Genomic DNA, 12,722 nt, shown 5'->3' on the forward strand with positions numbered 1-12,722 from the left:
CACTTGACTTCTATTGTTCGATGTTATTTTTCGCTGGGTACAAAATGTATCTAAAACCATGCTAAATGTTATTTACAGTCCCAGGTGTAATATCTTGACAACTCATTAATTCAAAAGGGCCACCAATCCTACAGTCAATCATTGTTCGTAATAAACAAATATTTTTGCTTCCATTTCACGCGGTATTTCATAGCGAAAATTAGTTGCAAATCATACTGATCCAAAATTTTTGGACACTGCTACAGGTCTACCTGGTTATCACCTTCACACTACTTTTTCAGATTCACTTCCAATTGTACCCTAGCAATTTCTGAAATACCGTACATACAAATTCCGAACCCCATTCGCCAAAAAATCAAGTTTTTCACAATTCTTTTGTTCTTTTCGGACGACAAATCAATTCATATAATAAATATTGTACATCGACACGCTACTTCACAGCCGACTTCTCGTGGTCTAATGGTTAAGGCATTGGATTCCTATTCCGGGACTCGAGTTCAAATCCGATGACCAACTTATTTTTACAATCTTTATTAAACAATAAATTTTAGTTCATCAAGGATAATATAATTTTAAACATCCGGTGCTATTGTGATAATTTTTTTTTATCAAAGCAAGATGTTTTATTCTCAGGGAAATTGTTTATTATATTAAGAACCTACTTAAAAAAAACACCACTGCACAGTGTCATACAACATCATCAATGATAGAGACCAGTTCTATGTATCCAACCAGTTTAAAAGAGAAAATTAGCCACCGATAGAAGCCAGGGCCTGAAAAATTAGAGAAATTAAAACCACAAACCGCGAAGAACGCCAAAACCGTCGCTCACTAGGGATATCCAACTAGATTGGCCAAGCAGGGCTACAAAGAACCACAAACCGCGAAATTTGGATATCCAACAAATTAAAACCACAAACTGCGAAAGACCACCAACAACCGCCGCTCAATAGAGACATCCATGCAGCTATATTGCCCCGCAGGGCTTCAAAAACCACACACCGCGAAGTATAGTTATCCATCAAGCTTAAGCTATAAATTAACCTCCGATAGAGGGTAGGGCATGAAGAATGAGGGAAATCAAAACCGCGAAAGACCGCCAACAACCGCCGCTTAATAGGGAAATCCAAGTAGATCTATATAAATAACTATCAACCGCGAAATTTGGATATCCAACTAGATTACCCAGAGGGCAACAAAGAACCACGCACTCAAGTAAGTATAGTTATCCAACAAGCTTAAACTATAAATTAACCCCGATAGAGGGTAGGGTATGAAGAATGCGGGAAATTAAAACTACAAACCGCGAAAGAACGCCAAAAAACGCCGCTCACTAGGGATATCCAACTAGATTGGCCCGCAGGGCTACAAAGAACCACAAACCGCGAAATTTGGACAAGAAATTAAAACCACAAACTGCGAAAGGCCACCAACAACCGCCGCACAATAGTGACATCCAGATAGATTGCCCCGTAGTATAGTTATCCAACAAGCTTAAACTATAAATTAACCTCCGATAGAGGGTAGGGCATGAAGAATGAGGGAAATCAAAACCAAAAACCACGAAAGACCGCCAACAACCGCCGCTTAATAGGGAAAGCCAACTAGATCTATAAATCTAAATAACTATCAACCGCGAAATTTGGATATCCAACTAGATTGCCCTTAGAGGGCTACAAAGAACCACGCACCGCGAAGTATAGTTATCCAACAAGCTTAAACTATAAATTAACCCCGATAGAGTGTAGGGCATGAAGAATGAGGGAAAATAAAACTACAAACCACGAAAGACCGCCAACAACCCTGACCGAAATTTGACACAATTTTGACATATGTCAAAATTATGTCAAACAAAAACGATAAGAATTGGGACATTTATTTGACACAAATTTGACATAAATTTGACATATGTCAAATTTGTATAAAAAAAATTTGACATATTTTTGACATAGTTCTATGTCAAAAGTGTGTCAAATCACATTTGTGTCAAAATCATGTCAAATATTATTTTGTGTCAAAATTATGTCAAACAGGATCATATTTGACATACTTTTGATATGTCAAATATGTGTCAAAATATATTTGATACATATTTGACATAGTACTTGGTTATGTTAAAATTGTATCAAATCGTGATCATATTTGACACACTGATGTGAATGCAGTGGTGGAGCTGCCGTTGAGGTGAGCCAGCACAGGAATCCTTTTCTACCCTGTTGCCCAGGTGCATGCACAGCTTCCAGTCAGTGCCAAGTTATTGGAAATCCCACTTGAGGGCAAAAAAATGCCACCAAATATTCAGATTTGTGCAAAATTGTGTCAAACAGGATCATATTTGACATACCCCGGTACTTTTGATATGTCAAATTTGTGTCAAAATAAATTTGATACATATTTGACATGTAGTTCTTGGTTATGTCAAAAGTATGCCAGAATGTGATCACATGGCTGCACCACAAAGGTGAGGGGCACGGAGGGCTTAATTTTCCATTAAGCTTAAGTTTTGCCCAATGAAAACCAAAAATCACTTAAAATATTGATGAAAACATATTAATGACAGAATTGGATGCTTTACGCCCAATATTTATTGATATACTATTTACCCGACTACCTCTCAACCAATATTTTTAAACTTGTAGCTTGACCTGTAAAATATTTTATGAGTAATTTAATACCAAATTAAAATTCAAATACGGTATGCAAAAACAAACACATGTGACCTTAATACAGATTATTTCACATAAAGTTGTTGTGACCTTAATACAGATTATTTCACATAAAGTTGTTGATCGGTCGGAAAGAGCAATCTGACTTTTTTGGGGGGCAAATAGTGAGAAAAATAGTCTTAAGTTTGCCACTCATGTATTCTAAACAATAATTAGTACGACACATAATTAGTGCGAAGTTTTGACGGATCCATTTGAAATCATGAATCAGAAGAATGGTCTTTAAAGTTAAGTTTTATGTGCATGATCCAGATCTGCATGATCTTTAACAGTCCGAGTCAAAATTAGCAAGGTTCTTTTTCACATTCTTCTTTGCGTAAAATCTGAATTCTGAACTCCTCATTTTGCATAACTGATATGTACAGCATTTTCTTCTTGATGAGTCGCCATTGATGAGTTGCTATTCCTGCCGATTCGGATCCCTTTTCAATAGCATCTGAAAGCAAATTGAACATAAAGTTACAAATTAAATAAGCTTACACATTTGGTAGTTTTCTGAAACAACTGAAAAAAATATTTGGTGTCATCAACAAGAAATTCAGGATCATCAAGAGTATATGGTTGGGCAGGTATTTCCACATTACTTTTTTAGAAATTAGAATCCATCAGTGAAGAATCCATTACCTGGGATTTTTTTCTCCCAGATTGACCCAAAATACATTTTCGAAGCTCTCAAGCATGCCTAGTTCTCAAGTACCGTAACTATTTCTATTAAAGGTATGATAGGCAAACCTTAGTTAACACATTTGCTATACTCATGCAGCCAAATTGGTCCAAAAATACAATACAAAATAGACATACAGCACGGGTATACATAGAAAATTAAAAGAAAAGATTTTTCAAGAAACCTGCATTAAATATGTACGGTGCGTGCGTTACCGTGCATCGTAATACTTCAATGAATAACAATGCAATAAATGTACTTATCTTACCATTGCTAATTAATATTTATCAGTCCATATGAAACAAGTTTGGTAAATTAGATAGTGTCATTCAGTTTACGCTTTCTCAGATTAGGTGTCCATTTTCTATCTTGCTCCATCACTTGCAAGACATTTTGATATAAATGAATTATAGGGGGCAAAGATTTTTTAGGCCAAAGGGGGGCAAGCATTTTTGGCAGGTCGAAGGGGGGGGCAAGCAATTTTGGCACAGATATTTTGGGCACCGTTTATATTACGCCCTAAAAGGCGTGAGGAAAACATTAAGAACACGCTCAAATATGCAAAATTTCCAGCTGGCTGCGCTCGCATTATATGTTAAGACAATTTAAGGTAAATTCGGGGTCCCCAAAATCTTGTATGTGTAAGGGGGGGGTGGCAAAGATTTTTGGCACGTCAAAAGGGGGGGCAAAGGTTTTTGGCACGTCGAAGGGGGGGGCAAAGGTTCTTTGGCACGGCCAAAGGGGGGGCAAGCGATTTTTGGCAGACCATTTTGAGAATTCACCCCCCCCCCGGTACACATAATTATTGCACCACCCCTAACCTGAGAAAGCGTAAACTGAATGATACTACCTAATTTACCAAACTTGTATCATATATGGACTGATAAATAAAAAGCAATGGTAAAAGTACATTTATTACATTGTTATTCATAAGGCAGCCACAGTGATGTGCAGTATAACGTAATGAAAACTAAATAGCTGCCTGATTTATTTGTCATTAAGTTAAAAACACCTACCATGCACAAACTTCAAGCTTGAAAGTGCGCGATGGACCCATTTTCCATGCAGAAACGGCTGTAAATAGAGAAACATGCACATGGCAGCTATTATTATAACGTCAAATATGTCTGAAAATAGCTGCCTTTGTGATTAGTTCAAATGGATTTGCATTTTATTGAGTATTGTCTGAGATTTGAAGTACTATAAAAACTTTCACTAAAGGCAGCTATTAATGTGTGTGTATAACTGTATACATAATACAATAGCTGCCAGCCGGACTTTAGCTGCCGGTTGCCTCTGTCCGAACTTTAAGCTCACGTGGACCCCCTTCCCGACATCCGATTGAATTTAAATTTGGAGGGGATGATTTTCTAGTTAAATGGTACAGTTTGACACTAGGAGCAAAAATATGGTTGAAATGAGGGCACTTGATGCACCCTAACTGGTACAGACTACAGTGATACATGTAGTGATGTACTGTAGTCATGTGTATAAGTAGAAGTATAGGTAAGCTTAAAATACATTTTTTAATTTTCAAAAATGTTGACTGTATACTTACCATGTGCTTTATCCAGTACATACAGCATCCGATGATGCAGTTTAGTCTTAAATTGATTGGTACTCAGTAGCAGCATGAACAGCCAAAACTAAAATCTTACTCCATTGTCCCAGTCCCACCATGCTGCATGCATTCATGATTCACGTCACACTGCAGTGCAGTCATAAGATTCGCTTTACTATATAATAGCTCAAGCCTGTCCACCAATCACACATTGTATATAATGTTCATGACTAGATGATATTGATGCATTCCTCCGTTGGCATGACAGACTGGCTTTAAGCTTTTAAAACGAAAATTGAACCGTTAAAATTCAAATCCACCACCACAAGCTGCCATTTTCTTTTTCTTCTTCTGAATGGAAGTTCCTCCTTTATGTAGGAGCACCGAAACAAGAAATTCCCTTGGTTTAATGGTTAGCTGCATTAGCCCAGTGCATTAATGCCCTGTTAGTAATAGGGGGCTGTCATTTTTTTCCCGAATGGGGGTGGGGTCGTGAAAATACTGGGGGGGGGGTCATAATGTTTATGCCAAAATGGGAGGGGGGATAATTTATTTACACCAAAAATAGGAGTTAATTAAAATATTTATCATGAAGAGCGCAAAATTTTGTCCATGTTCCGCTCCCTTTCCTGACACTTACTAGGCCTATAAATGTTTTTGCACGCTTCACCCCTTAGTTCAAACAATGGATTGAGTCTGCGTGGGCAGAAGGGGGGGTCATATAAATTTTCACCACGAGATTGTAAAAATTCTGATAGCACATCACTCAGCAAGACGGCTCTTAGGAATGATCCGTTTTTCATCTCGAGCTTATAGCTATAAACTAGTAATGCCATCCTTAAAAATTATGTAAATCATAATGAGTCGCTCCGCCCAGCTCTTCCGATGATGCCTCAAAGCAACTTAATTCATGAGACTTCCTGGAGCTGGTCCCTACACGGTCCCTGCCTGACGGGGAACTTTATAAGTGAAGGTATGTGCCTACTGGCATCACGAAGTAGGGGCCTATCGGTACAAAATATTGGGGGCAGGGGTCATTGGGTATAGATATCAAATAAGGGTTATTGGCTAGAAAATTTTGAAAAATTGATCAAAATTCTATTTCATTGTTCAAAATTTTCCAAATTTCAATACAAATTTGCTGAAATAAGAGAATTTGAAAGTTGCTGCATTATTTTGTGGCATTTTGGTGATACCATTCTAGAAAAAGGGGGTCATTGGGTAGTCAAAAAGAGGGGTCATCGGGTATGACTTTTTCAAAAAAAAGGGGTCATCGGGTATAGTAGACTTCAAAAGAGGGGCCAATTGACAGGCACATAATACTGTCACTTCTAAAGTTGAGTGCCCCCGGCCTGGACACACCAGAAGCATACTGACCGGGACAGGAGGAAGGGGAACAAGTTTGCTCCATCTGGCTCGAAATACTGGGACAAAATTGCAATGACCAAAAATCGTAATTACTTTGATCTGGCTGCCTCAAAATGGAGCAAAATCCTATTTCTTGTTCAAAATTTTCCAAATTTCAATGCAAATTTGCTGAAATAAGAGAATTTGAAAGTTGCTGCATTATGTTGTGGCATTTTAGTGATACCATTCTAGAAAAAGGGGGTCATTGGGTAGTCGCAACTAAAAAAGGGGGCATTGGGTAGCCGCACCTAAAAAGAGGGGTATGACTTTTTGAAAAAAGGAGTCATCGGGTATAGTCAACTTCACAAGAGGGGCCTATTGACCGGCACATACTATCACTTCTAAAGTTGAGTGCCCCCTGCTTGGACACACCAAAAGAATTGGGCACACACTGTGTCACATAATTTAATTTATACAAAAAAATTAAGAGTCCCACGTTACATCGCATGGTAAAAGTGAAAAGAACGATGTTTTAATATAAAATAATTCACTGACGTTTTGTACTAAACATCAGTGAATTATTTTATATTAAAACATTGTTGAACAACACCTTTTTGTTCAGTTTCTTTTCACATTATACAAAGCCTTATATCATGTCAGATCTTGATCTTATGTCTTGATATGTAGTTTCAATAAACCATGATAAACAGTAAATATTCTATGCGGTCATTAAATTCATATTCTCTACTGATCATGATGTTTGATTCTAAAAATTCAATGATGCTAAAAAAAGATAAAACAATGTTTCATTTTACAATGTACATGCATTTGGTCAGTAAAATATATAAGTTGGATTTGACACAATTTTGACACAATGAAATTATCAACAAAATGGCTAAGTAAAATTTGACACAAATTTGACACAATGAAATTATCATGAAAATGACTAAGTAAAATTTGACACCAATTTGACATACAAAAATTTTTCTGAGTTGGATTTGACATAATTTTGACACACTGAAATTATCAGGAAAATGACTAAGTAAATTTTGACACAAATTTGACATACAAAAAAAATTTTAAGTCAAATTTGACACAGATTTGACACAATTTTGACACAAATTTGACCCTCATACTTTTCATTTGAGAATCTAAGTTAAATTTGACATAGTTTTGACATACTTCAATTTTTTTTTGACACATATTTGATACAATCAAATATATGTCAAAATCTATTTGATATAGTTTTGATATATCAAATTTGTATCAACATGCCATTTAACATATTTTTGATATACTTTTGATATATATTTGACATAAAAATTTCTGCGTGGGAACCGCCGCTTAATAGGAAATCCAACTAGATTGCCCAAGAGGGCTACACAGAACTATCAACCGCTGAAATTTGGATATCCAACTAGATTGCCCCTTAGGGCTACAAAAACCACAATCATTAAAACATAATTATCTTGCTAAGTCGTGGCATTTAGACGCTTCCGTAGTATAAGCATTGCTACATATACGCGCATTCCTCGGTTTCAATTTGAAGTAAATCGGACTGACTCTGTGTCTCGCTGGCATCGTCAACATTGGGTATTTGTTGTTCATATTTACATTTTCTTAGTTGCCTTGAATAATTAAAGTATATTAAAATGTATATGTATCCCTATTAACATTATAGTCACGCGGTAGCTGTGACCAGCAAGTTTTAAAAATAAACGGCTGATAAAGTTTTATTAAATTATTTACTGTCATAAATCAAGGATAACATAATTTCAAACATCTATTTTTCGTTTTATTCGCTTTTATGGAGTACTTCAGAACCCGATGACTTTCCAAGCTTAGAGCTGCTTGGCTACATTCATAAAAAGAAAGAAAATCCACCAAAAAAACGTTAACAACGTAAAGAAAGCAGCAAGTTTAAAAAGCCCCCACCTCGGCTCACTTTTTGAAACTTGGTCCCATTTTAAATATCAACAGCAAATCGGTGTTTTTAACGTTTAAACAATAGCATCATTGCCATGAACATGCCTACTTGTTATTCGTTTAATTTAATCATTGATCATGAACTTAATAATTATTATAAAACAAAACATATATGTGTACATCCATATCAAAACGATGCACTTGTCGGCTGCTACTTGTGTCTCATTTCACATAATAGCTAGGAATAAATACCAGACTCATCTCAAGTGGATGTCACTTCAAATCATCCCCAGGTCACATGGTTTAGGAACATGTTCTCTGTATTCCTAAATCAAGTGATTGTGTGACCCTTAAGGGTATCCGTAGGGAGAACACTTTGTTTTACGGCCAGGTCTGGCCAGGTGCATGTTTGTTCGCAGTCTACAGGTGTAACTAGGTTGTTGTATATTCTATAATTTTCCTGGTGTGTTAACTGTGATTACATCTAGACACCAGTTTATTTTTTATTTGAACGGGACCCTAATTTAATGAGAAAAAAGCCGAAAAAGAGAGGCCCGGCAAAAGCCGATTTGCAGACAATTTTGTAGCTACAGACAGCTCGTATTCCATATAACAACTACGGAAACCAATCAGTGCCAGAAGTGTTGATTTATATTTCATCCACTTAGGTTTGGCTTAACCCACTAAAAGGTAAAACTTTAAGGCTGATCATTTTAATTATAAATGTAGTGTGTGTGTAAAAGTATATTTCTCAAAATGGAGGTGAGCACCTATGACTATTGTCCGTTCTGTCTACATGGTCTATGATAATTATTTTCTTACCGAAATATATTCACTTAACACAGACCACGGTTGCCAAACAAATGAGGGCAAACCGCTGGTCAAATCATTGAAAAAGTCGCCTAATATTTTTTTTATCAACCGTTGGTTTCTATGAGATAAAAAACTACCAGAAGTCGCGTAAGCCAATGTTGAGAAGTCATGCAATATTTTTCTTAACCATCAATTGGTGTCTATAGGACAGGAAATTGTCGCGAGGAAAATCTTCAAAACTCATCCTATTGACCTAGGCCTATTACATCGCTGGTTTGGCAACCCTGCAATATATACAGTTATATAACATCGCACCGCATTGTGAGGTGAACGAACTGAATGTTGACATTGTATTCAGGATTTAAAACAAGAACTGTCTTTAACCAGACAATGCGGTTGGTATAAAACATAGCGTGTGATATCATGATATCAACTTCAAAATCTAAAAACAAAAGTAAAGAAATAATTTAGGGTAAATAAATAAACAGCGTACAGCAGGTGCTATCTTGTCAATAATGATAAGAGGAACATGAAAAAAACCAGCAGAGAGCATGCACCCCAGTAAAGAGTTAAATAAAGCAAGGAAAAATCATAATGTGCAGAAGGCCTACTTTTCGGATGATATTCACAGAAACAAAAATAAAGAACTAAAGATCTAAAAACAAAAGTAAAGAAAATGAGGGCGAAATAAATAAACAGCGTACAGCATGTGATGACTTGTCAATAACGATAAGAGGAGCATGTACCTCAATAAAGAGTTTAAATAAAACAAGGAAAATCATAATGTGTAGAGGCCTACTTTTCGGATGATATTCACTGAAACAGAAAAAAAGAAATAAGTTTAAAGAATTATATATTTTAAGATTAGATAATGAACAATCATACATAAAAATGTGACAGGTGTCTGATGATATTTATACACTTCGAGCAAAAAATAAAGAACTACTTAACACGCGACATAAATAAATAGCCATATTTTATGAACGAACTGAATGTTGACATTGCGGACCAGGATTTGAAACAAGAACTGTTTTCAAAAAGAAAACGCGGTTGGTATAAAAACATAGCGTGTGCTATCATGATATAAACTTCAAAATCTAAAAACACAAGTAAAGAAATAATTTAGGGCGAAATAAATAAACAGCGTACAGCAGGTGCTATCTTGTCAATAATGATAAGAGGAACATGAAAAAACCAGCAGAGAGCATGCACCCCAGTAAAGAGTTAAATAAAGCAAGGCAAAATCATAATGTGCAGGAGGCCTACTTTTCGGATGATATTCACAGAAACAAAAATAAAGAACTACGTTAGTACGCTTAAAAAATTATATAATTTGAAATTAAATAATGCAAAATCATACATAAAAATGTCACATGTGTCTGATGATAATTATAAACTTAGACCAAAAATTAAAAAAATACTTAACACGCGACATAAATAAACAGCCATCTATCAAGAATGACAAGAGGAACATGAAAAAAAAACCACCTAATATATGAGAGCATGCACCCCAATAAAGAATTGCTTTAAAATAAAACAATGAAAAATCATGACATGTGAAATGTATGTTGATACACTTATAAATAATACCCAAGGGTGAAATTAAAAACACCTTATCTACCGATATTTCCACAGTTAAACATACTCAGTGATCACTTGTACTAAAACAAAAATAAAGAAATACTTCACAAATGATAAGAGGAACACATAAAAATAAATAAGCGAGCATTTCCCAAAAACAATTAGTAAAAGATAAAATAATGATAAAACGTACAAGAAGGGGCAAAATATTTGTCGCAAAAACTTATTAAATGCTCATTTGCTCTAAGATATTTAATGTTTGCAATTTACTCCTAGTTTATCATTTATTTATTATTTATCTAGGCTTATATATCTTTTATTTATTTATCTATTAATTTATCTATTTATCAATTTATTTCAATATCATTATTATTAAGTGCCTATTTATAATGATATTTAAATCTATCAACATTATGCTTACGTCATCCAGGAGTTATTATCCCACTTGAAATCGCCATATAAACACAAATTAATAAAGAAATACCCAATGGGTGAAATAAAAAGCATGATCTATCTTTTCAAGAATGAAAAGAGGATATAAAAATATAACAGAGCATGTCCTATAAACATGATAAAGAATTATTTAAAATCGTACAAATGTGAAACATGTAATATGACATGGAATGAGCGCGTTTAGACAGTATTTTTGTGGGAAATGAGAGCACATCAGACACATCGAATTGCATTCTGAATACGAAGAATGTCTTTCTCATATCAAATAATTTTCATTTTTTGAAATTCACGATATAATGCAAATTTTATGACAAATTATTAAAATTTGATATTTTTCAAATTTTTGATATATAACAGTCCTCGAAGTAAATTTTATAAATCTAATGACATATTCTTAAAGTGTATGTAGCTGGGAGGAAAAAGCCGACGATTGAAAATTTTGACCTTTCATATTGAAGATATGGATTTTATTTCCCAAAAAGACCTATTTTTTTTTTTGGGGAAATCCATATCTTCAATACGAAAGGTCAAAATTTTCAATTGATCGTCGGCCTTTCCTCCCAGCTAGGCCTACATATACTTAAAGAATGTATCATTAAATTTATAAAATTTACTTAGAGGACTGTTATATATCAAAAATATGTATTACATTGCGAATTTCAAAAAATCAAAATTATTTGATATCAGGACATTCTTAGTATTCAATGCAAATATGTCTGATGTGCTCTAATGTCCCACAATAAATACTGTCCAAACGTTCATACCCCAGCCCTTAACATAAAACAAAATAAAACGGTCATGATAATATGACATTAAGGGCTAACACCACTAATGAAGCGTCTTGGTTGAAATGCACGTGAAAATTAATGTCTTTCTTTGCTCAACTTGAGGCCTTTTTGGCTCTCATAGTTGCCTGATGTACCCGTTACATTTTATTAAGAAACAAGGTAGTATAGTTTCTCTCCATTGATTTTGCAATAGCGTCTCCAGGAGGGGGGCTCAGAGGGCTTTCAGATTTATGCGGTGGGGGGGCTTAATGGCTAAAAATTTTACATATCCTCTAGCGTTGGTTGTCAGTAGATTGCAGTCACTCCTCATCAAGTGTTGACAAAGACAACAGTGGTTGTTGAAACGCATACAGTAAGTGCATTTTCTTGGATCAGATACTACGAACTCTGGTTTACTAGTTTACTCTACCGATCCTGATGAATTTGTTCAATCAATAACGATATCTGGGGGACCAATCACAAGCCAGATTCATTTAAAGATGCATTACATCATGACCAATTTTAGTTAGCCTAACTCTCCATAGAATCCCGTGTTAAAAAGTTATCCGCAATCCAAAGTCAGTAGTCCACTTGGGAAGCTAACAAACAGAGGGCGTACGGTGACTGAAAAGATTAGATGTGAAAATCTATCAATTGTGCACATAATCAGAGTTTTAAGCTTAAATGCAATAGCCAGAAGCACAATTGGCAAGTGGAGTACGGAGAAGTCTAGCTACACCCTGGAAGGGAAAAAACAGTATTTGAAACGAGGAAATGTGCAATATGACTTAATGTAATACATTAGAAAAGGCTTAAAAGGCAACTATTAGGCCCTGATTCATATTTAATCATCATTTAGGCCTGTAAATTAGATTGTCTGTGTA

Source organism: Amphiura filiformis, chromosome 3 (assembly GCF_039555335.1).
Source record: "Amphiura filiformis chromosome 3, Afil_fr2py, whole genome shotgun sequence".
NCBI lineage: Eukaryota > Metazoa > Echinodermata > Ophiuroidea > Amphilepidida > Amphiuridae > Amphiura > Amphiura filiformis.